The following is a 27,559-nucleotide window of genomic DNA, read 5'->3' as shown; positions in this document are numbered from 1 at the left end:
AGCTGGGTTTTAAGTCTGAGTTTGTAAGGTGCTTAATTATTTCCACTGTTGCCTTCACTAACCAGCTGTGAGCTCTGACAGGAAGAGGTGGGCCATAAAAGTTGAATAATGGTATCTGCCACATAATTCTCCATAGAGTCCATAGGATTGGGAGAAGTTATAATCAATTTATATACCTACTTGGTCAATTATTAGGGTTAAAATAAAAACGTTGCCTTTTGAAAACAGTATTTTTTTGTGAACTAATAAAATCTTAGTTCAAGTTGAGTGGGATTAATGGCAGGACTTCTTTCTGTTTGCAGTCCCAGCAGTGTTAATTATGGTTGGTCAGTTTAGTGGAAAAAAAGAAATTTACCTGAGGAATTTGAGAACAAAAACACCTGCTTATTCTACCCTGACTTTTGTGCATTTGCATTGTGGGAAGGGCTTTTCTACATTTAAAGTTTATCTCATATTTTCCCAACTAAAAGAGAAAGAGTTGGCCTGTGTGGAGGCCCTGTTATTGAAAAGTCAAATTGCTGGAATAGGTTTTTCGCAAGGGCTTAATGTTTATAAGGAATTACAAACCTGTTTCCATTTAGGGTTTAATGCTAGTTGAGAGATTAAGACTGAACTTGTGGTTAAGCACTTTTGCTTAAACATTACACGCAGAAGTTAGCAGTTCAAACACTGAACCAGTTTCAACATGAATGCCAGTTGACAGCCTTTGCTTCTACCCGCCATACGGCAGGTGTCATATGATATGACTCCAGCAGTGTGAACCGTGACCAGCAGCAGGAGGCTCAGATGTGCCTGAACAGAAAACCAAAGGAGGCACCGTGTTTTAACTTTCCAGCGTGGCACGGGCACGGAGGACTTTTTCTTCATTTCCTTCTGGGCAGAGTTTGGTCCCCCAGGATTAAGAGAGAATAAGTTTACTAAAATCCAAACAAAGCAGGTTCAGTTGTTTGACTTCAGTTTTAGAAAAATAAACACAGGATTTTGCAAACCTAAAAATAAAGTTTTCTCTTTATTGTATTGTTGTTCTTGTGTTTTAAAACGTCAGTGGAGAAATTGTAATGCTCTTAGGAGTATTCTGGTTCAGAAGTTTATTCATGACCTGGAAATGATGTAAAATCGATGGGAGGGAGCTTTATATTTACAGAGGGGTTAAAAATGTTGGAAATTATTAAATTCCTTCTTCCAGCCATTGATATCCTTGTCTTAGTAGATTTCAAATATTTCTGTCTTTTTGGAGGCTTTCCGACCTGTTTATACTCTTCAGCCTTGTTAATCTTTGTTCCTTACCTCTCTAAAGAAGGAATTTGGGGGTGAGTTGAGCCCCCAAAGGTAGGTACCCCTACCTTTAGAAGTATAAGGGGCACTTAAAGCTATGCCAGTTGAAAACTTAGTTTATTTGTTGGGGGTGTTAATAATATTACCTAGATTTGTTAAACAGGGAATGAAAGTGAATCATATAGGTGTTTACTTGGCCATCCGTAATGGAATGGAGCAGCCTCAATGAACTTCTCATTCAAAGAATTGTAGTCATTGAAGTACTAATTTCTGTATTTGAATTAGGTGATTCCAGCAATGTTGTTATCTTTGCTGAATTTCTTCTGAGAAACCCTAGACTCCTGCCTCAGCGTATGTTTGATTTTCTTAGGGTTTTTGCAGGATGCACCTTTCTTTATGTAGTTTTATACTAGATTTCTCAGCATTGCTTCACTTTTGTCCCGGGTGGTCATTTAGAATGACCTAAAAGTAACAAATTGCCATCTTAGTCAACACGAAGAATTTGAGTTCTAGAATCCTGGACATGGTTTGACAGAGGGTTCCTTTGAATGCTTTATTTCTCTCCTGTGAGGCATTGTTTATCCATTCAGGTGCGTTTTAGTCAGCTCCAGGTAATAGCACATATGGCCAGGTCTTTAAGGAGCAACAGCCTCTCGTAAAATGAGATTGTAAATAGACCTGGGCATTCCCACTTTGCTCTGTGCTCTCAGAGTTTCTGTGGATTTCTATGGTTTGGGGGTTAGAATTGGTTTTTATAGATATCCTAGAGGCAGTTTGAGGACAGTGGTACCTTCGCTGGCGCTAGGGTAAGGGAGCTGGAGCACTGAGTGTGTTTTCTGATCTCCCAGACCTTTATACCAGGCTGCCTTGCTGCTGCAGTGGGTTCTTTGATCTTGATTAGTTTGTTTGTTGTTGTTTTTAAAATACTAAATGATGCCTGAAATGCTTTGTCTCAAGACAGGGCTTTGATTTTCATTTCATTTCACTTTTTTTTTTTTTAATAAATAGAAAAATGTATATAGAAATGTTCTTTTGTATTTTGTATTTTTTTTTTTTTTTGATAAAGGGTCTCACTCTGTCACCCAGGCTAGAGTGCAGTGGTGCAATCATACCTCACTGCAGCCTCGAACTCTTGGGCTCAAGTGATCTTCCCACATCAGCCTCCTGAATAGCTGGGTCTATAGGTGCAAACTATCATGACTGCCTAATTTTTTTTTCTTTTTTTCTTTTTAAGAAATGGGGGTCTCACTATGTTGCCCAAGCTGCTCTTGAACTCCTCCGCTCAGCGATGCTCCGGCCTTGGCTTCCTAATGTGTTGGGATTACAGGCGTGAGCCACTGTGCCTGGCCTCTTTTTTATTTATATATATATATATATATACACACACACATATATATACACATATATATACATATATATACACATATATATACATATATACACATATATACACATATATATACACATATATATACACACATATATATACATATATACACACATATATACATATGTATACACACATATATATACATATATATACATATGTATGTGTATATATATATACACATATATATATATATATTTTTTTTTTTTGTAAGAGTCTTGCTCTGTTGCCTGGGCTAGATTGCAGTGGCGCCATCTCAGTTCACTGCATGGCGCCACTGCCTCAGCCTCCCGAGTAGCTAGTATTACAGGCCTGGCTAATTTTTGTATTTTTTGATAGAAACAGGGTTTCACCATGTTGGCCAGGCTGGTCACGAACTCCTGGTCTGAAGTAACCCGCCTGCCTCAGCCTCCCAAGTTGCTGGGATTACAGCGTGAGTCACTGTGCCCGGCCTCTTTTGTATTATTTTTATTGTGGTAAAATATACACAACAAAAATTGTACCATTTTAACCGTTCTTAAAGTGTGCAATTCAGTAGCATTAATTATATTTACAAGATAAATACTCTTTTAAATGTGCTGTCATGGGGCTGGGGGGAGAGATCTCAAGATCTCTCTTGAAACTATGGTAAACTGACTGCAATCCTTTATTTATGCATTTGATTTTTAACTAGTGATATTATGAATTCTTCCCTGACTTTTATGGTTTATTGTATGGTACATTTCTGATGGTGTTTGAAAATAAGTTGCAGCAGTGCCGGCTCTGGAGTCTGACAGCCTGGCCTGTTTCATGTCCTGCAATGGCGGTCACTGACGCTGCGACCTTGAGCAAATGACTTAGATGTGTCTGCACTCAGTTTCCTCATTGGTAACATAGAGATGATAAAAATAGGGTTGTGAGGAATGAGAGAATGTAAAGCACTGAGAATCGTGCCTGGCACACAGCATGCTTTCAATTAGTCTTAGCCATAACTTCTATAGACTTCATTTGCTAATCAGATGCAAGTTATCAGGAGAGAACACAGTCCTATCTTTGGCAGGATTCTGGAGTGGCTTGAAGATTTCTGTGCTATGTTTCTAGCAGGGAGGAAGTGGGAAAGAGAGGTTGTTCCCTATTCCCACTCTTCTGCTGGGCTGCTGGAAGGGGCTTACAAGGGGAGAGGCCCCTGGGGATCTGGCTTCCCCTTGCACCTCCACTGCTGTGGGAGGAAACTGAAGAGACCTGTGGAGCTCCTGGCAATTTGGACAGCTCAGGGGTTTAGGTGCCAAATGGCCCCCTGACAAGTGATGAGAGCATCCTGCGGGAAGGTTGCTGAAGAGGAGCAGCCCATTATGAGAGGGCTCCGAGAACAACCTGCTAGGGCTGCACTTTTCCTCCACCTCTGAGTTTGCCCAGAGGCTGCCATGCTGGCAGGAAATGCTGCTGACTAAAAGAAACGCTCCCTGTGTGTCCCAGCCGGTGCGAGGACAGAGGCCTTCATTTTCAGATAAAGTCATCACCATTGCTTCCCTGTCTCCTTCTTTCCCTCTTTGCTTTTCCCTCAGTTATAAATATTCTCAAGCCTGTCTCTTATCTTTAAATGACAAAAGAGAACAAAACAAAACACTCTCCCTACTTCTTTCTCCTCTGGCTACTCGGTTATCTCGTTTCTTCCTTTCACTGCTAAACTGTTGGAAGGAACCTCCCATTCCCTCTCAGCCCACTGCAGTGTGGCTTCTGCCCTTTCCCTAAGAAACCCAAGTTACTCTCTGAAATCACTGTGACTCTTCTGTGGCCAGATCCAGTGGACACTGCAGTCCTTTTCTCTGCTCTCTGCAGGGTTAGGTGCCATCTTTCATTCTCCTTTTGGAAAGGCATTTGCTTGAGCTTCCATGCCATGCCTTCCTTCTGGACTTCCTGTACTCCCTTGCCTGCCCCAGATGCAGGATCCACATCTCTGTCTGTCTGAAGCTTCAATTACCACATCAAATGCTGAGGGTCTTCCTGACTATATACCAGTGTTTGGACTACCTTTTTAATGTCTTCGTTTGAATGTTTCACAGGAACTTCATACAGTCAAACTCATTGTCTCTCCACCCTGGCCTCAGTCCTAATCTTGTTTCTTCTATATTCATCTTCTTTAGAGCCCTCAAGGGCAAAACCTGCTGGCCATCCTATACTTTCCTGTCTTCGTCCATCTCTCACATCTGTTTGGTCACCAAGTCCTAAATACTCCACGTCCTTGAGATCTTCTTTGATTTGACTCTGACTCTTCATGTCAGCCACCACTGGTTTAGTTCAGGCCCTTATCGATTCTTATTTGGATTATTGTAATAATTTCCTAACCAGGTTCCTTTTTTCCATTCTTGTTTCTGGCTGTAGTGTGCATTGCTACCAGAAAGATGCTGCTATACCAAAATTCTTGATCACGTTGCTCCCAGGCTGAAATGCCTTTAGTAGCTCTCCCGTCACCCTCAAGACTTAATTTGAAGCACAGTGCTTAAGGTCTTTTGGGAATTGTCTCTTGCCTCCCTTTTCAGCCACATCTTGTCATTTCCAGTCTCAGGACAGACTCTCCAGCCAGTGGGAACCTTTTGCAGTTGCTGAAATGCCTCTTCTCGGCAAGATTTCCCTCTGCTTGGAATACCATTCCAAGACCCTTCCCTTCCATTTTTCATCTATGTAGCAAAGAGCTCTGTCTTTTCTTTTAAATATTGCCCTTATTGAAGTATAATATGCATGTGGAAAAGTGTACATATAAAAAATGTATATCTTGGTGCATGTTCATGAATTGAACACACCATGTAACCAGCACCCTGACTGGGCCTCTCTTCTCATACCCTGAACAAGTGATTTCTTGTCACCACAAACAATCTCTGCCTCTAGAGCCCCCCTCCCCCCTTGCCCTTCAGGCTCTGTTGGGTCTTTCGCTCCCTGGCAGTTGTCACACTGTCTGCAAATTGTTTTTTCCTTGCCAGCCTGGCTCTAGACTGTTAAGTCTTCCTTGAGGACAGGGTCTCTCATATCCATACCCTGTATGTCATAATAGATATTTAATAAATGTTTTCTGGATGAAGGTCTGAGTTTTGGGGATAAATACTCCTTCCTCACCTTGTGGAGGAGGAAAATTGCCTGACGTCTAAAAATTTGCCTCACTGGATCCTGAGGATTTGATCTTGCCCATGGTTAATGATGGTGCTTATTTAGTTGCGTTTGGGCCAATCAGCTTAAAGGGCTCTGTAGAAATTAGCTCATTAATCCTCACAGATCAAGAGTAAGCACTTTGAGTGCGTCCACCTGCCTGTGTTGTGGAGGTAGGCAGGCAGAGGCCTGGCTCTCCTGAGGTCTTAGGACTGAGAGCTGGCCTTTCTGGCTGGATTAAAGGACCCAGAGCTCCCTGCCACAGTTCTGGCATCTGTAGACATTGTAGGGTGGAGTGGGGAGGTCCCACACTGCCCTTCAAAAGCTCTAGAGCTTTCTTTTCTTTTGTATATCAGTGATCTCTCTCTCTTGCTGTTCATGTATTTATATATAACACTCACCTTGAAGTTCTGTGGAGCCTCTTCCTGTGTAGGAATCAGGGCTGCTGGAGACGATTAGGGATGCAGGTGAAACACAGGAGCAGAATTGCAGAACAAGTGGCTTTCAAAGGTTGTTAGGATGGCAGGAGTTCTATTTTTGTAAATTATAAGGGACTGACATGATAGGATGGCTGTGGTACCTGCTAAGACCATAGAACTGGGTCATTCTAATAGATGTTATAATTCCTTTACAGTGTACTTTTTGGGAAAGTTTATTTTTCCTATTTAAATAAAATTCTCCATGTAATCATGTGAAGTCATACGTTTTCCTCTAGGATAGTTTTGTTTAGATTATACCAAAACAGCTCTTAGTTGAAGTGATTCAAGTGTTTCTTTTTTCCCTATCGGCCATTAATTGGCCAAGTTTTTGATACTAGACAAGAATTCAATATATTAATTAAAAAGGCATTACAGACTTGGCTTAACTGAAAAGCAGAAGAGAAAAATCCTTTAGAGAATGGATTGGCATACTTTATTTCTAGAGTCGATTTAGATAAATACTTTGGAATCCGATGTGAGTAAATGATATGTTTCACATTTCTTCTCACTTGCCAAACAGTTATTTGAGAATAAACTCTGGCTTAGCTTTAAGAAACTTCTTGAACATTGAGGATTGAGATGAATTGACCTTTTAAACTGATTGTGTATTTTGATATATGGGAAAACATTTTAAGATAGAAATGGTAGAGACCTCTACATTCATATTATCCCTGACTTTATTTTCAAACTTCTTCCAGGTAAGTGGCATTTAGTATAACTCTCAGAAGCCTAGTATTGGGGGTGCTCATGTGATTCTTCCCTTAGGTAAAAATATATATATTTTATTAATATTTATGGGTTTAGGTTTCTAACCTTTAGTTACCACTGGAGCTATTTGTCAGAAAAAAGTAGATGGAAAGTAGAGGTGGATGACTTTCTGCCCTGTGAATGATAGATCTTCATTCAGGGAGTATTTTGGAGCCAGCGACCTGTGACAGTTGTGAGACTTCTCATAATCATTCTGTGGATGGTTGGGGTCTTAGAAGTAGTAATGATTTTGTTTTGAACTGGTTGCATCAGTTTGAACCAGAGTTTGTACTAAGGGTATTTCAACTGCTTTATTTCCTACTCTGTTTAGTCTGGGGATTGAAAAAGGATTACATTTTGGGTGGGTTGGTGCCTATTGACCTATCCTGTGTAGCTTAGATTTTAATTTGAATCATCTGGTTCTCTTTCTTTCTCTCAGGCAATGTCACTATCTCTGTTTGTTTAATTATGGGGTGACTCAAGAAAGCAAAGGAAGAGGAGCAGCAGACGGGGTTTCCTGGGGAAGGAATGGCAGGTCATGGCTGGCTTTTATAAGTAAGTTCCTAAGTGAGAAGTGGTACAAGAATATAGAGAGAATTAGGAAATTTAATTTTAGAAGAGACCAAAGGAAAAAAAAATCCATCCCAGCTGCTTTGTCTTGTAACTGAAAACTCTCTAATGGCCAAAGTTGAAGCAACTTGCCTATGGTCCCAAAGTCCTTAGAATCCCAGGCTCAAACCCTTCATGCTAAAAACTCTCAATAAATTAGGTATTGATGGGACGTATCTCAAAATAATAAGAGCTATCTATGACAGACCCACAGCCAATATCATACTGAATGGGCAAAAACTGGAAGCATTCCCTTTGAAAACTGGCATAAGACAGGGATGCCCTCTCTCACCACTCCTATTCAACATAGTGTTGGAAGTTCTGGCCAGGGCAATCAGGCAGGACAAGGAAATAAAGGGTATTCAGTTAGGAAAAGAGGAAGTCAAATTGTCCCTGTTTGCAGATGACATGACTGTGTATCTAGAAAACCCCATCGTCTCAGCCCAAAATCTCCTTAAGCTGATAAGCAACTTCAGCAAAGTCTCAGGATACAAAATCAATGTGCAAAAATCACAAGCATTCTTATACACCAATAACAGACAAACAGAGAGCCAAATCATGAGTGAACTCCATCCACAATTGCTTCCAAGAGAATAAAATACCTAGGAATCCAGCTTACAAGGGATGTGAAGGACCTCTTCAAGGAGAACTACAAACCACTGCTCAATGAATAAAAGAGGATACAAAGAAATGGAAGAACATTCCATGCTCATGGGTAGGAAGAATCAATATCGTGAAAATGGCCGTACTGCCCAAAGTAATTTACAGATTCAATGCCATCCCCATCAAGCTACCAATGACTTTCTTCACAGAATTGGAAAAAACTACTTTAAAGTTCATATGGAACCAAAAAGCCCGCATTGCCAAGTCAATCCTAAGCCAAAAGAACAAAGCTGGAGGCATCAAGCTACCTGACTTCAAACTATCCTACAAGGCTACAGTAACCAAAACAGCATGGTACTGGTACCAAAACAGAGATATAGACCAATGGAACAGAACAGAGCCCTCAGAAATAATGCCGCATATCTACAACCATCTGATCTTTGACAAACCTGACAAAAACAAGCAATGGGGAAACGATTCCCTATTTAATAAATGGTACTGGGAAAACTGGCTAGCCATATGTAGAAAGCTGAAACTGGATCCCTTCCTTAGGCCTTATACGATTAATTCAAGATGGATTAAAGACTTACATGTTAGACCTAAAACCATAAAAACCCTAGAAGAAAACCTAGGCAGTACCATTCAGGACATAGGCATGGGCAAGGACTTCATGTCTAAAACACCAAAAGCATGGCAACAAAAGCCAAAATTGACAAATGGGATCTAATTAAACTAAACAGCTTCTGCACAGCAAAAGAAACCACCTCAGAGTGAACAGGCAACCCACAAAATGGGAGAAAATGTTTGCAATCTACTCATCTGACATAGGGCTAATATCCAGAATCTACAATGAACTCCGACAAATTTACAAGAAAAAAACAGCCCCATCAAAAAGTGGGCGAAGGATATGAACAGACACTTCTCAAAAGAAGACATTTATGCAGCCAAAAGACACATGAAAAAATGCTCATCATCGCTGGCTATCAGAGAAATGCAAATGAAAAGCACAATGAGATACCATCTCACACCAGTTAGAATGGTGATCATTAAAAAGTCAGGAAACAACAGGTGCTGGAGAGGATGTGGAGAAATAGGAACACTTTTACACTGTTGGTGGGACTGTAAACTAGTTCAACCATTGTGGAAGTCAGTGTGGCGATTCCTCAGGGATCTAGAACTAGAAATACCATTTGACCCAGCCATTCCATTACTGGGTATATACCCAAAGGATTATAAATCATGCTGCTATAAAGACACATGCACACGTATGTTTATTGTGGCACTATTCACAATAGCAAAGACTTGGAACCAACCCAGATGTCCAACAATGATAGACTGGATTAAGAAAATGTGGCACATATACACCATGGAATATCATAAAAAAGGATGAGTTCATGTCCTTTGTAGGGACATGGATGAAGCTGGAAACCATCATTCTCAGCAAACTATTGCAAGGACAAAAAATCAAACACCGCATGTTCTCACTCATAGGTGGGAATTGAACAATGAGAACACATGGACACAGGAAGGGGAACATCACACACCGGGGCCTGTTGTGGGGTGGGGGGAGGGGGGAGGGATAGCATTAGGAGATATACCTAATACCTAATGTTAAATGACGAGTTACTGGGCACAGCACACCAACATGGCACATGTATACATATGTAACCTGCACGTTGTACACATGTACCCTAAAACTTTAAGTATAATAATAATTAAAAAAAAAAAAAATCCCAGGCTCGTGATTCTGCCCTAATTCAGTATTTTCTTCCACTTATATCACATTGTTTCCTTGTTGGTGGAAAGGCAGATGTTAGAAATATTATTGACTTGGGCCGGCCGTGGTGGCTCACGCCTGTAGTCCCAGCACTTCAGGAGGCTGAGACAGGCAGATCACAAGGTCAGGAGTTCGAGACCAGCCTGGCCAATATGGTGAAACCCCGTCTCTACTAAAAATACAGAATGATTAGCTGGGCATGGTGGCACATGCCTGTAATCCCAGCTACTTGGGAGGCTGAAGCAGAAGAATTGCCTGAACCCGGGAAGCGGTGGTTGCAGTGAGCCAAGATCACGCCGCTGCACTCCAGCCTGGGTAACAGAGTGAGACTCTGTCTCAAAAAAAAAAAAAAAAAAAAAAAAAAAATTATTGACTCAATAAATTTTAAGGTACTACTAAAATTTTTTTTTTTTTTGGTTAGAGATGGAATCTTACTATGTTGCCCAGGCTAGTCTCAAACTCCTGGTCTCAAGTGATTCTCCTGCCTTGGCCTCCCAAGGTACTGGGAGTACAGGCATGAGCCACTGCATCTGGCCTGTGACTCAATAGAGTAAAAATATGTCTGAATAAATAAATAGAGTAAAAATATGTAGGAATCAGTAAAAATCTTAGGTCTTTAGGGGCATTAAAATGATTTTTATTTACTTATATTTATTTCTTCATCAGGGCATGTTTATGTAACATGTAACCAGGTTATATGTAAATGTACAATGTCTTCATTTCAGCCATCACCTTTTGCCTGGTCTATTACAGTAGATTATGTTTTTAATCTTTGGTTATAATCTGTCAGTGAGGTGGAGGTGGGTGTGTGTTGTAAAGTAAGGTGGAGGAACAGGAAGTTGAGGGTTGAAGAAAAGTACGTGAAATAGACATACACCATGACTGATCATTAGTTGGAGAGAGGTGGTCCCTTATGCGGGGCTGATATTTTATAACAATCAGAGCAGCAGCAGTGTTCCCAGAAGAAAGGGGCTAGCACCACACTGTCCAGCTTGGTAGCCACTAACCATATGTGGCTATTTACATTTAAATTAATTAAGTAAAGTTAAAGAAATAGGATACAGTCCTTCGGTTACACTGGCCACATTTCAAGTGCTCAATAATGAACTGTGGCTACGACTGCCTTACAGGCTAGTGCAGATATAGACTGTTTCCCTCATCACAGAAAGTTACATGGGGTGGTGCTGGATGGTAACTTCTCGGAAATGTTCAAAGACTGGCTAAATACTGTTATGATGGCTGTAAGTAGTGTGAGGCCACCTTTTAATAACATGCAAAGGTATTGCCACTGACTTAGTACAAAAAGGAGACAGGCATCACCTGATTTTTAAAAAATGTTTTGTTTTCACTCTGTGCCTATTTGCAAGCTAGTCAATTTATCTCTTCAGAAGAAGAGTATTCTTGTGTGTGGTGAAACAGATACCCCTGTTGACGTAGGAAAATAGTTTTGAAGTATAAGTTTTTATCTTACTGACTTACCTCATTTTGGAAATGTTCTTGTGATGACTAAACACAGATTCTGTCCAAATGAAACCCAATATTTTCAGAAATATCATAATGTGTCATTTCTTAAAAAAGATCATTTTAGAGTCTTTTGGTTGGATATCGTAGTCAGAATCACTTCAGTTTGTCTTATGAAGAAGGGACTGATTATAAGGTTTAAAAAATGAAATTACAAAGAAGTTCTGAAATTAACCCTAATTAGGAAAAATAATACCAAAATTAATTTCAATCACTTAAACGGTGAATTTGAATCATAGTCCCTTCTTTTCCTTTGAGTTAGAAACATTTTGGGATTTGAGTGAGTCAAGGATTAATAGTTTATCCTAAGTTATAGATCACAAAGCAAGTAAAACATCATTTAAGCCAGTTCCTTAATAGAAATTCTAACTCAGCAAGCACTATTTGGGTAGGATACCTGCTCTTTTGGGAGAAGGAATTAATGACTGAGGGGTGGGAAAAAATTCTGTGTAGGGAGATTAAGTGGGTTTAATTTTGGGCAACTCAGGAACAGTGTGTACTTTCTCACATTTAGTGTCCCTTGAGTGACCGGAGCTGTAACAGAGAATGTTTTACTATGTAATCCCTTTAAAATTTTTCCTTGTATATGCCCTTTCAAGTTTCTGAAGTCTGAAACCCAGTGCCTGACCTTAAACACAAGTTGTTGTGGAAAAATTTTTAATGTGGCACCTTTCCTGAGGAGTCGGGTGGCTGAAATAGGACTAGGGAAAAGTGTTTCTGTGTAGTTTCAAAATGTGATCATTAGGATAAACGTAAGAATAGTAATATTTTTGGCATAAGTCAAGATCGGGGCTAGAGTGTTTATCTTTAGTAAAGTAAATACCCATCAGTTGTTTAAAAAGTGACGATCTCTGATCTCTAGGGCCAAGAGATGATGAGCCTCTCAGTTCATCTATAGCCATTTTTGTGATTGTCTTCATAAATGCTGCAAGACTTTCTGAAGGCTATAATTTCATGTCCTGTTCTTTTTTTTTTTTTTTTTTTTGAGACAGCATCTCACTCTGTCGCCCGGGCTGGAGTGCAATGGCGCGATCTCGGCTCGCTGCAACCTCCGCCTCCTGGGTTCAAGTGATTCTCCTGCCTCAGCCTCCTGAGTAGCTGGGATTACAGGCACCTGCCACTACGTCCAGCTAATTTTTTGTATTTTTAGTAGAGACGGGGTTTCACCATGTTGGCCAGGCTGGTCTGAAACTCCTGACCTCGTGATTTGCCTGCCTCGGCTTCCCAAAGTGCTGGGATTACAGGAGTGAGCCACCGCGCCTGGCCTTCACGTCCTGTTCCTTAAAGCCCATTGGAAATAGATAATATAGGCAGCTTTGTAACATATTTTTGCTTAAACAGTCTTTATGGAAAAGGAGGATAATTGAAGTTCCAGTGACTAGGACAGGTAAAAGTTACAGTTGGATGCTCGTTTTGTTCGTCTGTCATATTAAAAAATGAAATTATTTTTAGCCATATGTAGTTGTTTAAAATTAAATATTTCCTTGTCTTTTGGAGCTACCTGGAAGAAAGGGAGTGACAAAAATAGGAAAGATGATCTTTATGAGGTATGACTGACCTTCAATTAATCATATCAGAATTTTTATGTACAGAAAGTGTTCTTTCCTTCAGGGGGATGTGTGGGAGGGTGTCCATTTTTACTTTATAGCTACATTTTATATTAAATGAAAACTTAGATCTTTTGCCGCAGGCAGGCTTATGTTGCCATCGGAAGACTGTGAAAAACGTGACAGCAAGTGTGTGATTTGTGACTCCTGTGTGCGTCCCTGCACTCTGGTGATGTGATGAGTGTAACTGTGGATCTTACCAGGGGCACTGTGTGGTCTCTGGAGGTCCTGGAGTCTCTGATGCCTATTATTGTAAGGAGTGCACCATCCAGGAGAATAGAGATGGCTGCCAAAGATTGTCAATTTGAGGAGCTCTAAGACAGATCTCTTCTGTGAATGCAAAAAATATGGCTACAAGAAGAGGTGATTGGTGGGTGGCCCCTTCCTCCCCCCACATCAAGCTGCTGCAGCTGCCAGAAAAGATGCCTACTATTACCAGCAGAGAGGGAGCGGAGCCCAGAGCATCACCAGGAGTGCCTGCTAGTATACTGGCACTTTGCCACCCCTCCTCTCCCTTCACCCAGACACGTGGTAGGGATGGAAAAGGATTCTTCACAGAGCACTCTGGCACACCGTATCAGAGAAAAATTGATAGATTAGTTAGTGGTTTTTCTTGAATTCGAGAAGCAAAGATCTGTTCTCCATATTGATATGTTCTCCCTCAACCAAGATCTTCTAAAAAGAAATAATATTTTAGTCTTCTGCTTGAGGAGTTGACTGTGAAGCTACACCCAGTGAAAAACATGTTCTTGCAGCAGCTCTGGTGGCAGCTGTCCTTGAGGAACCTTCGGTGTGTGGTGGGAAGCTATCAGAATAAGAAATGTAGCCATTTAACACTTAACCATTTAACATCTTTTAACACTTATGCTGGCGTCATGTTATTTTCCTTCTGAGAAATTGGAAATCCTTTCTGTTGTTATTATGTTAACAAAGGTAGTGGTTATTTTCTGGTAAAAAACAACAGCAGCAAAAAACTTAGCCATTTCTGTCAGTCCTCCTATGAAGAAATGAGACTAATTTTCTAAGGTGACATTAATTTGCTTTTAAAATACTTCCAAAAATGTTTTAAGCAGTGGTATTTGTATTGGAATAAGTATGTAACCTTACAAAATGACTCTTTAGCATGACAGTGCTGTTAGTTGTTTACCATCAGTTTTGTTTACTATTATTTGTAGTAAATTCTGGATCACTATTTCATAGAAGTGATAAGACTAGGACTTGGTTGGAGATTACAGTGAGCTGTTGGCATAGAGGTAGGGATTGCAAAAGTAAAAGCTGATGGTGGCTGAGAGGAGTCTGGTAGGGTGGTGAGTGGGATTCTGTAGTCAGGTCTGTGAAGCCAGGGAGAAAATGGACGGGCTCATTCCGAAGCAAAGACTACTACACAGGAGCAAGAGACCTCAAACCTGAGCAGGTCTGAGAAAGGGGGAGAATAAGAACTTGGGGGCATTTCCAAGTTTACAATTTGCAGGACTTGACAAGGGGTCAAGGCAAGGGAATTGATAGGGAGGGAGAGTGTAATTTTTCCAAGGATGATTCAGCAGCAGCCTCTTGTTGAGGTAGGTGCCTCTTTTGAAGTTTTGCCAGCGAGGGTGCCTCTGACAGACTGAAAGGCTCGGTTCTCTCATCATGGATTCTGACATTCCCTGTATCAGCTATCTATAGCTGTGTAACAAAGCATCCCAAAACTTAGTGGCTTAAGGTAAGGACCATTGTACTTGCTTATAATACAAGTTAGCAATTTGGGTTTGGCTGGGCTGGGCATTTCTTCAGTTTGGGGTCAGACCCATGGTCAGCTTGGCTGGGGCTCTTTTAAGATGGTCTCGCTCGCGTGTTGGGTGGTTGGTGGTGGCTGTTGGCTGGCCCTCACTTTCCACTGATTTCTCATCCTGGAAGAAACTTGCCTGTACTTTGTTTCTTGGCTGCAGCAGTGTTCTAAGATAGTGGGAGTGGAAGCTGCAAAGACTCTTGAGGCCTAGTCTTGGAAAGTCACACAATGCCACTCTGCCACATTCCTTGGATTAAAGCATATCACAAGGCCAGCCCAAATTCAAAGGGAAAGGAAATAGATTTTTCTACTTTTTGGGAGGAGTGGTAAAATCCCATGGCAGAGGGATATATATACAAGGATGGAAGGAATTCTTATTGCCATTTTGCAAATTCCTTGCCACAGCAGCTCAATTTAGCACAAGGAAGATGAATATACAATATTTGTCATTCATCTAACTTTTGTTTTTCACACGTATTAGGGGAAACTATTACCCAACTACCCTTGTGTACACTCTCGTTGTTATAGTGCCATTGATTATAGGTTTCATAGACTAATTTGCTGTATGAACTAAGCATCAGAGTGATTTTTGCTATAGAAGTGGCTTCAGGAGTATATCGCTTGCTAAACAATCTAAAGATGTTGATTCCAATGTGATATTTGAAGGGGAGGGAGGGTGTGTGTGTGTAATGCTGATCCTTTTTTAGCCTTGAGGTGTTTTATTCCAGACTGACTTTCTTAAAACTCAACACCACATTAAAAATATAGATTGTTTGCATGCATATGTATTTGTTTCTCCTGCCACCTACAAGTCATGAGCTAGATTTGTCACAGCCCGAAAAATAACACGTTGTCTGTGCATCACTCAATTTAAAGGTAGATTTTTGCTTAATTAAGAAAGTTTCTTTACTTTGAAGTCAATCCAGCAATATTTTATTCCCCGTTTCACAGTTTTTCAAAAAGAATTGCTAGCCTATTAGGATAGAAGTATTAGAAGCTTTGTAATAGTTACTGACAGAATTACAGAGTTTGCCCTTCTTCATTTTTTTTAGTTCTTGTTTTAGTTTTTTTTGTTTTGTTTAGAAATAATAGAAGGAAGGGAGATGTACTGTTATACCTTTTAATTTTTTTTTTTTTTTTTTGAGTCAGAGTCTTGCTCTGTCACCCAGGCTGGAATGCAATGGTGCGATGTCAGCTTACTGCAACCTCCGCCTCCTGGGTTCAAGCAGTTCTCCTGCCTCAGCCTCTGGAGTAGCTGGGATTATAAGGCACCTGCCACTACACCTGGCTAATTTTTGTATTTTTAGTAGAGATGGGTTTCACCATATTGGCCAGGCTGATATCTTGGCCAGGCTGGTCTCAAGCTCCTGACCTTGTGATCCACCCGCCTTGACCTCCCAAAGTGTTGATATTACAGGTGTGAGCCACCACGCCTGGCCTATTTTACCTTTTATTAAGTTGTAAAGTCTTTCTGGTAAAAGCCCTTATCATAAAATATTATATGCTTTTAGATGTGGGAAGAGGGCTAAATGTTATCTTTATAAAGTTAGAGATTTAAAGGCTAAGTGACCTGTTTATTACATTGGAAGACAGGTCTGGACGTGGGATTAGAATTGTGGAGTGTCCTTCCTGTGGCTGGCCTGGGTTCCTTTCTCATGTAAGGAAAAAGCACTGAGAAAAAGATGTTATCTGGATCTCTGAGGTTATTAAAAATTCCAAGCTTATTTAATTAATTTATTTATTTGAGATGGAGTTTCACTCTTGTCCAGGCTGGAGTTCAATGGCACAATCTCGGCTCACTGCAACCTCTGCCTCCTGGTTCAAGTGATTCTCCTGCCTCAGCCTCCCAAGCAGCTGAGATTACAGGCATGTGCCACCACACTAGGCTAATTTTGTATTTTTAATAGAGATGGGGTTTCACCATGTTGGTCAGGCTGGTCTCAAACCCCTGACCTCAGGTGATCTACCTGCCTCAGCCTCCCAAAGTGCTGGGATTACAGGTGTGAGCCACTGATCCTGCCCCTATTTTAAACTTCTCAAATATTATACAAACAATAATATAAGGTCATTGTAGAAAATTTATACAACACTGATGAGTGAAAAGGAGGAAAAGTAACCTCATCACCCAAGGCTAGACACTGTTTGAATTTTGATGTAGGAGTATATATTTACATGGCATAGGACTTTAAAAAAAAAAGTATAAATTGATATTTTTAGAAATGTCTACCTTTTTTGTATTCCCAGTACTTTCACATTTAATTTTTTGTTACAGCAAGTAAAATAAACTAGTCTTAGATTAATACTTGCTTGGCAAAAGTGATTTTATTTCTTGAGATTTTGGCATACACTGACAAGCATGCCTTATGATTACTGCAAAGTGTGTTAAGTGTATTTTTTCTCATACTTAAATGTTTTCAGAATCACGGAATACATCTAATACAATCTACTCTTAATGTCTGTGTTACGACTTAGATTTCTTAGGAGTATCTATTATACTTTGCCTTTTGTCTTCCAGATACTATTGGATCACCTTATTCTGATATTTGGCACTTCGTTGATTGGTAGAAAAATCGTTTTGGCCAGGCGCGGTGGCTCATGCCTGTAATCCCAGCACTTTGGGAGGCTGAGGAGGGCGGATCATTAGGTCAGGAGATCGAGACCATCCTGGCTAACACGGTGAAACCCCATCTCTACTAAAAATACAAAAAATTAGCCGAGAGTGGTGGTGGGTGCCTGTAGTCCCAGCTACTCGGGAGGCTGAGGCAGGAGAATGGCGTGAACCTGGGAGGTGGAGCTTGCAGTGAGCTGAGATTGTGCCACTGCACTGTGAGACTCCGTCTCAAAAAAATAAATAAATAAAAAAGAAAAAGTGTTTTACAAAAAGTTCTGGCACAGAGAGAAGTTAAGAGTCAGTAACTTTCTTACTGTTTGTGGATGTGTTTGAACAGAGTAGTGACTTTTGGATTTCATAGTGACTTCGTATCAAACCTAGAGCTGGCAGCATGAGGATTTTCTAGATGAATTAAATATGTGGTATCTTTTTGTAGAACTAGCTGTGTGATTTCATGTGGATGTGGGAGAAATGAACAGGAATTTAATTTGATGATATGAATGTTGAATTTTGTGGTCTGCTAAATTTTAAGGATTTTATAGTATTTAGAACAAAAGGACAAAATAGCTTTTGGCATGACTAGTCTTTATTTTAAAAGTTTTTTAAGTTACAAATGTATAATATTTATGAATCAAGTAGATGAAAATAACTCCCAACTTTCATTGCCCAGAGATGGCCTGTATGGCCAGTTTGGTGTATATCCTTGCAGATGTTTTTCTATGTATACATCTACATAAAGATTTTTCCAAAATGTAATAATTTTACATGTAATGTGGAAACTATACGTATTGTTCTGCAATCTGTAAATTTTACTTCTTCAAAGTAATATATATATATTACTTGGGTATTTTACTTCTGTATATTTTCTGTAAATATTTTTAGTAAAGTATACACATTATAAATATTCACAGCTGTCATTCCAGGCTATTTCTCAGAGATCCACCTCCTTTAAAAATGTGTATTCTGGATCCATTGCTATTCTATGAGTGCAGCTGAATTTACTTAACTAATTCCTTTATTGATGAACTTATTGATTGTTTCCAAGTTTTTATTATTTCTGTGGGATAGATATCCAGAATTTCAGATGGCCAGGGCCAGTGGTATTGCATTTATACTTTTGATAGATACTGTGAAAATTTCTTCCAGTTGTACTAATTAAATGCTAGCTTATTTGCTCCCATTACTGACCTTAAAGGTAAGAGGGAGTTATAGTGAGAAGGCTTCTTGCCTTATTCCCGATTTGACCCAGACCTAAAATATCTAAGGTCAGGAGAAAATGGTGGGTGGGGTGAGGTGGGGTGGGATGGTTGGGTAATTGTGGATTGGAAAAGAAAAAATTATTGCCTCAGTTTAGGGAATGAAAGTTGCATCACTTATGGTCTAAAAAATGAAGTGTGATGAAGTTTATTTGTATGAGCAAATTTATGGAAAGATTTTTTTGAATTGGTGAGCAGTCTGGATTATAGAATATAACAGAATTGGTTAATCTGCCCTTTAGGTTGTAAGGAACAGGGACTCACTAAAACTACCCAAATAATGGGGCATTCTTTATAAAGGTAGATGTGGGAATAGGGGGACAGGAATCTCATCCATAATCCTGGGTTTTCTAGCATCCCTGGAAAAGTTAAGGGTCTTGGTCTTGGGAATTGCAGTGAAATGTCTGCATATGGACTGGGAAGTGGATAAGACCTCAGCAGCAGGAAACTTTGGATCCTCACTATTCTGGATCCTCTAACCTTAGTGTAACCGGCCATTCAGGATGTGTTTGCTTTGCTCATGCCCACCTGCTTCTCTGGCTGTTTTTACCTGGCTTTCTTACCTACTATCTGTGCATGTCTTCTCTGTCATGTTGTTTCTACTTAGTCAGAATTTTGGCTCATTCATAGCTCCTTATGGCCCATCCAGCTTCTCTCTTCTTTCCCTGTTAGCCGCAACTATGGCTGCTAATTGCTGGATTCTGTCTGTATTTCCCAATCTTAATCCCAAAGATTGAGAATCTAGTTTTTAGTGAGTCCCTTCATAGAACACCTGACTGCCCTAAACTCAGACACCCTCCTTGGAGAAGGGTGTAGCATCGGAAGTTCCTGCCTGGGAAGGAATCACAAGTGTGGCAGGCACCACTAGTGAGTGTTTTATGTAATACTGCTCTTAGGTAAGTAACTGGTCACGAGACAGAGACGACATGTCACCCCAATCAGCAAAATGTAATCCTGATCTAATGTACTTCCTTTGTTAAAATATATACTTACAATGTGTTTAAAGAGCAGTTTATTGTTTTGAGTCTATAAATAACTTTCTTCCCTAGGAAGAACCTCCCTTTTCCCTTATGGATTGTAAATTGGGAAATCTTATGCCCAGTTTCAGTTGTAAATTGTCTTAAATTCTGAAATAATGATACCCGAATCCTGAGATATGGTCTGGTCTTGCCTTTTCTGCTGGATTTAAAGTACTATGAAGTAGTTCATCCTGTTTATGTAATGGTGATAAAATACTGAAAAATATACCTGGAACCTGATACTCTTTGAGGAACTAACTTTCCTATGTCAATAGTTTTATCAGCAGTATCTTCTCCACGGATATTGAGAAGAGAATCTGATCCTCCCAAATTTTATGATGTATTTGGTGGTCCAGTGTTTCAGAGATGCAAGTTTGTTAATATCCCCTGGAAGATTTCTCAAGGTTGCTTTGTTTTCCTCTTCAGGGTCACTATTAAGTATCCCTTTTTGCCCTGTTCTCTTCCTCCTGAACCCCATTCTGCTTCACTTTCAAAACGATGGCTAGAGGGTTGGATATGTCAGTGATCATGAACTGCTGAGTCCTAAACTTTGGTGTCTGTGTCCCTCAGAACCTCAAAGGGCAGTTTCCCTGTGACTTTTTAAAATGAGAACTATGTTCATGAAGTGCTGTCTTAGTTTCAGATCACTTGAAATGTAATCTGATTTGAGAGACAGTGTTTAAGCTCCTGTTTACCAAAAGGCTGTTTTGATTATCATTTTGCAGGAATTGTTGCTGGGTAAAAGACAAATGAACAACGTACTCAGAAGAGATGACCAAATGGTCTGATTTCATGTTGGAAAGTTTCTTCTGGTGGTCTTGAATCTGCGTTTTAATCTCCTTAAAAATGCCTTTTTAGCACATAAGCAAAATTAAACATTATTGTTTTATTAAAAACTATGCAGTGCTCCTTATTAGTTAGGAGAAAAATCTCTTAAATCCTTTTTGTTAAGGACATGTGTAATTTAAGGCTTTCATTTTGACAGCCTGGTTTCAGCTGACAGGTATGTTAATCTCTATTTGATTGCTTTGGTGAGGAGTTGAAAATCACCTAATGCCTGGCTTAGCGTGCATTTGTAAATGCGCTTTCTTTTGGTTTTCATTTCATGCAATAATGAAATGAGTTTTCCTGCTGTTATTTTGTTATAGATTGATGGTTTATCTGATTACCAGATTTAAATAAACAGTTGAACCATATTCCCTTTGACTGTGTCCCCTTGTTTATCCTTTTTTATTTGTATGCTGATGGGTCTTTATAAGCATTATTATCAGCATTATTATCAGTACATATGTATGTATAGAGCCTCTTCATCAGTTATCTTGTAGCATAACAGTGCTCTAAGAAAGCAATTTTTTTTGTTTTTTGTTTTTTTAGTTTAAGAATTTCCTATTCTTTTCTATTTTGGTTTAATTTTCATTACTCTTTTCTTTCTCCCCTTATAAGTGCCAAAGTTTATGTGAATATGATTATATATAGAACATATGACTATATATAATCTTTTTTTCTTTATGTTTACAGAGGCAAAAGATATATTTGTGTGTTTATGTGTGTAAAGTAATACATGACAAAAGAAAAATTATGTGTAATAGAAGTAATTTGACTCTGGGGAGAATTTTACTTTACGTTTTGAGGTAGAGCAACCTTTAGAAAAAATATTCAAAGTCAAAATTCTGGGAGGGATTTCTTCCTCCATACCAGGAGGACTTTTAAAAGCAATTCAAGTCGACCAGATAATTCTGATACAAACACTTATGGAGCACCTGCCGTGTGCCAAGGACTGGACCAATTACTCAGCATACTTGATGCCTGATCCGTTCCTCATTCCTGCAAGGGTTGGTGTGATTATCTCAGTTTTACAAATCAGGAGGCAGAGACTTGGATGGTCACAGTCAGTTGAAGGTCACGCAGCTGGATCTGAACCTAGTCTTGGCTGTTTGCAAAGCTGTCACCCTTGCTATGGTCCTCTTTGCCTCCTTCACTTTTGCTGTCTGACCTAGCTTTATGATTCTCAAACTTCAGGATAAGAAGTGAATTTTCTTTTCTTTTCTTTTTTTTTTTTTTTGAGACGGAGTCTCACTCTGTCACCCAGGCTGGAGTGCAGTGGCACAATCTCGGCTCACCACAACTTCTGCCTCCTGGTTCAAGCAATTCTCCTGCCTCGCCCTCCTGATTAGCTGGGATTACAGTCACGCGCCACCACACCCGGCTAATTTTTAAGTATTTTTAGTAAAGACGGGGTTTCACCATGTTGGCCAGGCTGGTCTTGAACTCCTGACCTCAAGTGATCTGCCTACCTCGGCCTCCCAAAGTGCTGAGATTATAGGCATGAGCCACTGCGCCTGGCCAAGAAGTGAATTTCTAGAAGAAAGGTCCCTATTTTTAAAGTAGCATCACTTGGCAATTGGAGGAAACTCCAGGCAGACCCTGGTTCAGAGCCCAGTGGCATCATTTGCTAGCTTTATGACTGAGAGCCAGTTACTTGGCTCAGTGTGTTTTGTGGTGTTTCAGCACCAAATCTGGACCATATCATATTGGCCTTGCAGAGTTGTTTTAAGGATTAAAGATCATGAATATGCAATACATAGTAAATGACAATGATGATTATGATAATAACAGTTAGCACTGAGGAGTTGTTATTACTTGTCAGCTCCTGGGCTAAATGCATTTCATATTTAGCTCATTTAGCCCATACAACAACCCAATGGACAGGTATTACTGTCTCTGTTTTACATGGAAAGAACTCAATGTGTGAAGTCTCTTGTTATTTATATTTTCCACATCAGTGTACCCCTCCATTGGTATGGCTAATTGAGAATTCACTGACCAGAGAATTCACCGTCATTCAATAAACATTAGTTAAGCACCTCCTATAGGGTAATTAAGATAGATAAAAGTTCTCTTTTCAAACCTTATATTTTAGTGATTACTTTTTACCTATTTATCCTCTAACTGGTTTTATTTGTGGTGTTAAAAAGGGATTAATCTTATGGTAGCTTAAGCACTTAAACATTTCACATACAGGGAAATCATGAATGGAAATGCTTACTTTCCAAACCACTTTTTATGTGTCTTCAAAATAATTAATGCTACTACATTGGTAAAAAGGCTCAGAAGATATGAGGAGATGAGGAATCTTCTAAAAATACCCTCTTACTACTCCTCTCATTCTTTCTTCCATCACGCAAAGTACCTAAAAATGCAATTGATAAAATAAGTTGCATAAAGCAGCAATCCTCATGGCCTGTCATCTCTCCAGAGCAATGATGGGGACATTGGGAGGTTTAGAAAAGTTATTAGCATTAATGCTAAAGTGCTGACAGCTGAAAAGAGCACAGAGGAATTCTGGCAGTGGACTCACAGTTCATTATAGCAGGGAGAGAGATTCCTACACCAAGTGAAAACACTGTAGGGTTTCGCTCATGTGCTTCCCACCATTGAAACCAGACTGGAATATTCAGCCAAAACAGCAGACTGTTAGATATTTAAAAGAAGGAAAAAAGATGCAAATACACTACTCTATAAACATGCCTGTCATCTCCTGGCTGGTAGTGCAAGGCGCCATGTGGGTTAGGAAAGTTCTTCCTTCCATGTTAGAGAAAGTGGAACCATACTTATTAAATCGTGAAACAGGGTGGGAAGAGTGGAGAGTCTATTCTTTAGAAAGACCTGAGCAACTGTGAGCTGGCTGAAGGTCAGAATTTAAATCTCCCTGCTTTTTCTTGACCAGACGATGGGTTAATTATCCTCCATCTCTTTATTCGGTCTTTGTTGCGCTCCGGTGAGTGCCAGCGTTGCTACATCTTGGTGATCCAAAGAAGAAGTGCCCTTTACGGTCTGACCTTGAGGAACTTGGAAAGTCTGCAGGAGAGAAACAAACAGGGAAATGATTATACCCTTTGAGGTAATTCTCTGGTGGAGGTGTGGTAACTAATCGTTCCATCTCCAAAGTCCTTCTGTCTTTCATCAGTAGCATGTTATATAGTTGTACTGTTGATCCTAAAGGAAGGGATTTCAATTCCAACTTGGAAATTCCAGCCATCTATTCTGTCTTGCGGACTAGTTGTCTTGTTCCAAGATAGACTAGTAGTGAGAGACAGGACTACTTTGCAATTTTGTTCATAAAAAGTTTTTGAAGTTTAGTGCTGCCTATACAAACATGGGTTAAATGCTAACACTAACTGAATATACATGTAAGTGTGTGTGTATTTGTTTTTTGATATGCATGTATTAACATAATGTTCTAGCTTATATGTAAACTCTGGACTCTGAGACAATCAGTGTTTAAACTTTCAACAAGGAAGAGAAATAACGAAAAGAAACAATGGTTTTTTTGTTGTACCCAGTAACTAAATTTACCATTGTTCTAAGAACTCGACAAATGACCACAGGATGTGAATTTAATCGAGTTGTGCCTTTGAACAAAGGTATCCTAGTGATAGTGGAATTTTTTACTTCCTATCATCCTGCTCATGTGTTCACTTGCCTGCCTCTTCTGAAATCACCAGCAGTTCAGTATGACTTAACCAAGTAAATGAATTACTGCAATGCAAAAGAAACCAACCCAGGAAACAAAAGGAATCACCATTATTTCTGACTTTGTCTCCTAGATCAGCATTCGAAGCCAAAGATTTCCACCTTTTACTGGAAAAATACTAAATGAAGTGACTCACTTTAAAAAAAAATGACCCCTGCAATGCAGCCTAGATTTAATTGAAGGTGGTATTTAACTGAAAGTGAGGGCAGTGTGTATAATCTTAATCTCCTCAGTCGGTCACATGTTCAATTATATTATCTTTGACAAAAAGTTTTTATTGCATCCAGAAGAAACTAAGCAAGCATTTAATGGAGAACTGTTAGGAACCAAAATTTCCCTAGAAATATTGCCTTTGATTTTATGGAATATTTTTCTTGATGCAATTGAAATGACTTCCCTTTGATTTTGACATCTCTTTTGGCGTTGACTATACATGTCATCTCTTTGGGAGAGGAGAGCTGTATCCATGTTAGTCATCTCTTTCACCTATCAGTGCTCTATTAATCGCTGCTCTGCCAAGTACTTTTTACATGCACATCTCATTTAAGATTGATATCAAGCCAATGAAGAAAATGAAGCCGAAGATTTAAAATATTTTCTAGGGTCAAATTGAGTTTCTCACTCTCCAGAGTCTGTAAATCCCCTCTTAACCATTATGCTGTGCTGCTTAGAGTGGTTTTCTCTTTGCCCCAGGAGAACTCTCACTAGATAAACCAACAGCATATTCAGTACATGTGTGTTGCTTCTCAGCAGAGAAGTTCTCAGCTTTGTTGGGCATTTGTTGCTGTTGCGAATTGAGTTGTTTAGTTTCCTTTCATTATTGGCACATGCTTGTGATCCCAGCACTTCAGAGGCTGAGGCAGGAGAATTGCTTGAGGTCAGCAGTTTAAGACCAGCCTAGGCAACATAGTGAGACCTTTATCTCTATTTATAAATGTATATATTATTCACATTAAAATTTGTTAACAAAGAACAACTTTGATTATCATCATTATTCAAATACTCAAGCAAAGGAAGGCTCTTCATCTCTTTCCTTGGACAGTGCCTCATAGCATGCCATTATGTTTCAAGGTGCATTCTATAGTAAGATGAGCAGATAATGCTTGGATGATAAAGTTTAAAGTAAACTTGTAAATCAAAATTTGCAAAAAAAAAAAAAAAAAAGATAGCAAGAAAAGTAGGTTAAAGGAACTTGACGTCTCCTTTTTAATATCAAGGTAACTTGTCAGGGCCTGGAAGGCATCTATCAAGTTGTGAACACTGTCTCATCTTTTTAAATGGTGATTCTAATAAATGGCTTTTTTAGTTTCTAAACCTGGACCATTAGACAACACTGAGATTGGTAGGAGAGCAATTGTGAGACAAGAGTTTTGTTGCATTGAGAGGAGTGCTTGCTTGCCCCAGACCACTTGGAGAGAAAGTCAGGAATGGGTTAAATATGTTTTCTTTTTCTTTAGCTAAGGGCATCTGTCTGACTGGCATTGGGTTTGGACAGTAGAGGGATAGAGGAGACCTACACACAACTCTCTGTGATTTAGTAGGAGGCAAGGAAGTAAAAGAAGTCACAGAAAAGCCTCCCTCTCCCTGAGGAAGTGGACAGAGATAGAGACCTCTTCCGTCCAGGGTAGGAAGTCCCCATAGTGCCTGACTTACCTGTATTCTGCTAGGCTTTTGAGCAATAAATTGAGAGTTAAGTGTATGTGGAAAGTATCTGAACACACCGAAAATATCTGAAGTTTTTTTTTTTTTTTTTGAAACGAGTCTTACTATGTCACCCAGGCTGGAGTGCAGTGGCGCAATCTTGGCTCACTGCAACCTCCACCTCCTGAGTTCAAGCGATTCTCCTGCCTCAGCCTCCCGAGTAGCTGGGATTACAGGCATGAGCCACCATGCCTGACCCTCTGCCTACTTTTTAGAGTGCTATCATCTCACTTTTTCTTCCTTAATATACAAATTATGTGAATCTTTCAAGGTTCCACCTAAATGCCCACCCCAAATTCTTGATTCATATGATTCTTAGGGAAAATCACCTGTAGCTGTGTAATGTAGCAGCTTGGGCATAATTATAGCTTATTTCGTCTGGTAGCTTTTTAAGTTCCTGAAGAATAAAAAGCATGCCTGTCCTGAGTTTTATGTAGTAAGATTTAACATGGTTCGTACCACTAGTTGGGAGCTGGTTGTTATTTGTTGAATGGATGCGTGAACTTCTGTCAATCTTTTGATTCTCCTAATAGCTTTCTCTGTGTTTAATTGAGGCTTTCCCCACATCTTTTTCAGAGTCTAGAGCTTTTGGAATCTGCTTTTATTTCTTACACTTGATTTTTTTGGGGGTGGAGGAGGAGTGTATTCTGTGTTCTTCTGTTTGTTCTCTATGGCTGGAATTACTTTTGGAAAGATGTGACACTGTTTCGATTTTGTCTCTGAGCCTTTTTACTCAGACAAAATCAAATCACAGGAGTTTCTCTCAGGACAGTCATGTTCTTTAGGTGACTTGGCCCTTGCTGTAGCAAGCCTACCTTGGTTGAGCGTTTGGGTAGGAGAAGTGGGAGAGCAGTTGACGCAAATACCGCTGTCCTATGACCTGACCCTGGTATGCATGGTGCTGTGCCCTACGGTCACTATTTTTGATGATAGGACTTTGTCCAGTCAGCTTAGCGGAAAAGATCATACATGTTGAACACTGCGAAAGTGAACTTTCCCAAGATATTCTTTTGGGGAATTTTCTGAGCTTTTGTGGTTCTTTACAAGTTACTTGTCTAATTTGTACATTCACCTCTGCTGTCCCATGGGCCTTGGCAAGTGACAGCTGCAGTGTGGATGTTTCAGAGTAGAGAAGCTTTGTTAGAGTGTGGGGTTATCTGGGAACTCTCTTCCAATTTATGTGGTCTAGTTCTGTTTAAATTCTTTCTCCATTACAATTCCCGTTAGTAAAAGTTATGCCAGTAATTTCCATTTATTGCCTCCTTAATGGTGACATGGTGTTAAAAGATGTTTATATGATCCTACATATCTTAGTACTTTCAAAATAAAGAGACTTTTAGTGATTTACTGCTAGGAGGCTATTTCTGTCTAAATCATGATAACATGGACGTGATCTTAGAATTAGTAGTTATGCTTTTTTCTTCCTCCCCTCCATAGGAGATTATGTTTCTAGGGCTGGCTTTGACTATTAAATATGTCTACAGTCAGTCCTCCATGTCCATGGCTTCTGCATTTGTGGATTCAGTTAAATGTAGATTGAAAATG

The 27,559-nt window shown here is 39.7% G+C and overlaps 1 protein-coding gene and 1 pseudogene across 3 annotated transcripts in view; both read left to right on the top strand.

The window, feature by feature from the left end:
- The window catches only part of STK39 (serine/threonine kinase 39), a 296,359-nt gene that overhangs the window by 2,397 nt on the left and 266,403 nt on the right, over window positions 1-27,559 (top strand). The gene's annotated exons all lie outside the window — the stretch shown is intronic.
- On the top strand, window positions 11,203-13,914 carry LOC100970716 (PHD finger-like domain-containing protein 5A; annotated as a pseudogene).

This window comes from Pan paniscus, chromosome 13 (assembly GCF_029289425.2).
Source record: "Pan paniscus chromosome 13, NHGRI_mPanPan1-v2.0_pri, whole genome shotgun sequence".
NCBI classification, from domain to species: domain Eukaryota; kingdom Metazoa; phylum Chordata; class Mammalia; order Primates; family Hominidae; genus Pan; species Pan paniscus.
Note: the sequence above shows the minus strand (reverse complement) of the source record. Positions and strands in the feature narration are given on the sequence as shown.